We start from the raw sequence: 5000 nt of genomic DNA on the forward strand, positions 1-5000 counted from the left end.
AATAATAACAATAATAATAATAATAATAAGAATAATAATAATAATAATAATAATAATGATAATAATAATAATAATAATAATAATAATAATAATAATAATAATAATAATAATGATAATAATAATAATAAATTATATGTTTTTAGAATGGTTTTCCTGCCAAAATCTTTAAAATCTTTCCTCTGCCAATGCTGGGACCCGATCTCTATCCTTGGACACACTGCACTGCATCTTATCTGGCTTCGATGATGCCAATACGCGCGCATATCTCTCTGGATCATCTCCAAAAATAATACTAAATGTTTATTGTTGTTGTTGTTGTTGTAGTTTTTTTGTTTTTTTCAGAAAATAATTTTGTTTATTCCAATTCAATAATGCTGTTAGTGATGATGACGAGGATGATGATGGCAATAATAAAAAAACAAAAATGATGATGATGATGATGGTGGTGGTGTTGGTGGTGGTTTTGATGATGGTGATGGTCGTAATTGTGGTGGTGGTGATGATGATGATGTTGATAATGATGATGATGATGGTGATGATGATGATATGTTAAGTTATAACTTCATATTCGTGAATTCAGAATTTATATCTATCTATCTATCTATCTATCTATCTATCTATCTATCTATCTACATGTCTGTCTGTCTCTCGCTCCCTCTCTCTATCTATACAAACAAAACATGCATACACACACAAATGTATATATATATATATATATATATATATATATATATATATATACACGAACTCGCACACGTACACACACGCACCTACAGCTGCACACCACGCATACACTCACACACACACGCACACACGCTCTTTCTCTCTCTCTCTCTCTCTCTCACTCACACATATACACACACGTTGTTTTATTATCGTTTTTTACTGTATTGCTTGTCGATTCGTCATTGCACCGTTCCAGCAGCTTACGTATCAATTATTTCTATGAGAAGCGCTTACAGACCACATCTCTCAAACTTTCTCACAGTACAACGTAGCGAATTCAGAGAGAGAGAGAGAGAGAGAGAGAGAGAGAGAGAGAGACAGACAGACAGACAGACAGACAGACAGACAGACAGACAGAGACAGATAGAGAGACAGAGAGAGAGAGAGAGAGAAGGTGGGTAGAAAGACAGACAGGTAAACAGAATGGCAGACAAGCAAAGTGATCCATCAAAATTCTTTGGCAAGGAAAAGTGTTGTTGCTATGACAAAGGAAATTCTGTAGCTGTAATGTTTGAGGACGGATCTTCCGCCCTCAGGCTAAACCCTCATCATCTTCAAGTATCATTGGAGTGGAAGCCAAAGTTGGAAACGGAAATGCTACATGAGCCTGTAAATTTTACGACAAGGGTAATTTTGACGAATTTGGGATGTTAAAGGAGAAGCGAACAACTGTGGCATGCTACAATAATATTTGTAGGCAAAACCATTCAGTGCTAGCGACTCAAATTCCGCACAGTCTGACGTAGATTCTACTATTTCAGACGCTGAAGTTCAATTGTCGCATCACTCCAGTATGTCATATGCTATGAGCTGTGGTAGCCCAGTGTGCGTCTATACTGGTGTTCCTAGCGTTCACCAATGCTAACGAGCAAGATGCACTCACAAATGACTCTACGTGCTCGGAGAAGTCTAGATATCCTGCCTCCGATGGGAAAATAGACGGCAACCAGCTTCTAAATACTCATCTTCAGGGCAATCTCAACAGCATTATGTATGGGTCCCTAGACAAATCAATGCATTGGGCTCTATAGTGTTTATTTATTGACAGCAAACCACAGCACACATAGATTTGAATTAGGTTCCCTAAGCCTGTGAGCTCTCTGGACAACTGCCCAATGTTCCTATGCCTTGAGACGACCCTGCTTATCTTAGGATCATCGACCTACCGTTGACCTCCTGAAAGATCGCCTTCATTTCCACACCTATGACTTTTTAAAATCTGTGTAGCTGGTTTCAACCTTTGGCACGAGGTCAGCAGTTGTGATATTAATAATTAATGATAATAATAATAGTGATAAGAATAGCAACAAGAATTATTATTATTATTGTTCAGTAGTTTTATTTTTATAGCGCGCTTTCACTTCACTACCGAGCGCAGCTCTGTGTGCCTTGGGTATGTGCTATTATTATTATCATTATTATTATTATTATTATTATTATTATTATTATTATTATTATTATTATTATTGGAGTAGTGGTAGTAGTAGTAGTAGTAGTAGTAGTAGTAGTAGTAGTAGTAGTAGTATAATCGTTGTTGTTATTGCTGTTCTCGTTTCATTGTAGACAGATGTATTTGCTTACCGCTGGAAATAATTTTTTTTTTTAAATTCGATTAATTTACAAACAGATGTTTGCACGTCTATTCCAATTCTTAGGGTAAACAATAGATCTGCGTTTGAGACATTAGATTTCTCTGGAAAATTTTTCTTTACATTTTTTAATAAGACTTTTTTTCTACTGGAGGAGAAAGAGGAGCTAAAAGCAAAGATTGAAGTACTTTATAAGTTCCTGAAAAAAAACATAAGATAAGTTTCTAATTCCACGGAAACTAATTTAAAAAAAAAAAAAAAGGATAAATGAAATTTTTTTTGTAGCTATATAAACTGACGAAATTATTCTGAAACAGACTCACGAATATAATCAGTATTTGGCACTTGAAAACACAAATATGACCGACATGAAAAGTACTAAAAGCAAGAGCAACGACGAAAATCGATAAGATATTAATAAAATAAATTCATTGTTTGTATTACAAAACAGGCAGGTATAAACACGGATCGAATCCAGTGAAAGAAAGGAGTGTGGAATTAGGTCAACTTCATCACTTAGATGTACGTCTTCAGTTCTCAATTGTCTCCTGTATTTTCATATCAATTTGAATACGGAGTGGAGCTTCTTTTGGTTTTCGTGATCATCTTCCGAGTCCAAATTCCGCCGGGGTCAACTTTGCATTTCATCCTTTCGGGGTTGATGAAATAAGTACTAGTTACGCACTGGGGTAGATGTAACCGACCATCTTTCTCCTTAATAACGGTTGTTATTTGTTAAATTTAGCATTTGTTGACATCGGTCGTGCGTCGCTTCGCTTTCAGCAATATTGGATTCTGCCATATTTCATTTAATGAAAAAAATAATTAAAAAATGGATTATTTGCAAACAAGAGATTTCTGGAATTCTTGACAAAATATTTGTCTTTTAAGCATTTATTTAACTTTTCGAAAAGAAAAAAAAAAGAAAAAAAGTGTTCATTTCCAAATCTTTAAAGATGGCTTCTTCCTCGTCTGGAGGAGAGGCAAGAGTAAATATCGGGAAATCGAGGAAAAAATAGTTAAAGATTGTGAAAATAGAAGAAAAAAAAAAAAAGAAAATACAGAATATAAAAATAAATTCTAGACAAATAAAAAAGAGAATGGTAACAATTTAAACAAACATATGCGATTTACAAACACAAACATACACATTGACACTTCGGAAAATTTACAGAAAAAGAAAAAACGTAAGTGTAGAAATCTGCAATGTAAATGCAGTCACTGGTAATTAATAACCAAAATAATTTTCACGATGATGTGCTATTATAAATATATTTTCTAATGTTTGGAACCAAAAAGCGGCATTACATATAGGTTAGCTCTCTGAAAACATACAGGAAATTGTAGAAGTAAACCACAATAAATGAGCTTTCTTGTTTGACGATTTTATCAAACAAAAGGCAAAAAGGAAAAGTACATAACTCTGCCTCTCGAAAAGCGGAGAGGTTTTAAGTGTGCCCGCAAAGGAGCAATTAAAAGAAGCCTTGGCAAAATTTGTGAGACTGTGTCTCTACTATCTGTCAATGGAAGAGTTACAGAACCACACGCGCCTTGTTTTTAAAACTGAGTATTGGTTAAAGAGGTAGGCGAAGTTGGTGCTTCATACATCAGTCCATACACAAATATCGCGATACATGGATTTTATGGTTGCGTGAAGCATAGATGCTTTTCTAATGGAATTCTATGAACTCTTTGAAGAAGACAATGAGGATGAATTAGTGATTAGCGAGGTGGAATTGCTAATTAAAAGGTGTAGACGCTAACTGGACCAACCACATTCACTGGTTACAAAATTAGAAATGATCTAATTATAAATCTCACAGAGAGATATAAGCAGCAGTGTTACGATAAAGCAGTTGTTTACTGTCAACTTAATGTGACAGACCCATTAAGGGAATCATACTGCTACTATTTAGCCCTAGGTAGCTAGACCGCTTCCTGTTGGCCTTGACACATTTCCTGTGTCTCCACCCAGCTTTAGTCTGCATTCAGGGACATGTTTCTGAGTCATTGCTCGTCATCAGCCTGAAGTAGCCGACCAGCAGCTGGTTGAGAAAAAATAATCATATACATATATCATCATCATCATCATCATCATCATCGTCGTCAGTGTCTCACGTTGTACACAACAAATTTATGTTTTGAAATTGAATAACAATAAAACCTCGTCAACTTTCAAAACCTGTTCTGCATAATTCTTATAAAAAAAATTAAAAAACAAGGAAAAAGTTAACAAGTTTCGTGTTTCAATTTCAACGTTACTCAGTCTCAACACCAACTCCTCCTCCCTCCTCCCACCCACAAAACAAACAAATTATTTGTGTTTTCCCGTGCCAGTGTCCCTATGACAACAGAAGAAAAAAAAATGATTTTTCGTTTATTGTCATGTTTCAAAGATTTCTCAGTTCTTTTGCCAAGTCTAAATAATTTCCAATATTTTTTTTTTCTGTTAGTGTAGTAAAAAAATTACGATGTTTTATACTACGCTTCCATTTTCTCCCCACCTCTCTCTCTCTCTCTCACTCACTCTCCTTCTCTCTCTCTTTCACACCCACTCACTCCTTTTCTTCATTGCTGTCATATACATTCTCCAAGTTTCCGTTGTTATATAACCAGTGCTTACAGAGAAATCACACATTTTTTATGGTAGTAGTTTAACAGTGACAGATTTCAGCAAGTGCTGCT

At 35.1% G+C, this 5000-nt stretch overlaps 1 long non-coding RNA gene across 1 annotated transcript in view; it reads left to right on the top strand.

Moving 5' to 3' along the window:
- Positions 1 to 3107: 3107 nt before the first annotated feature.
- The window catches only part of LOC149129139 (uncharacterized), a 20853-nt gene continuing 18960 nt past the window's right edge, over positions 3108 to 5000 (top strand). The window contains exon 1 of the long non-coding RNA XR_016240403.1: positions 3108 to 5000. This exon is cut by the window's right edge and continues 760 nt beyond it. This is a non-coding gene — a long non-coding RNA (uncharacterized LOC149129139).

Source organism: Octopus bimaculoides, unplaced genomic scaffold (assembly GCF_046866305.1).
Source record: "Octopus bimaculoides isolate indiv1 unplaced genomic scaffold, ASM4686630v1 contig139, whole genome shotgun sequence".
NCBI lineage: Eukaryota > Metazoa > Mollusca > Cephalopoda > Octopoda > Octopodidae > Octopus > Octopus bimaculoides.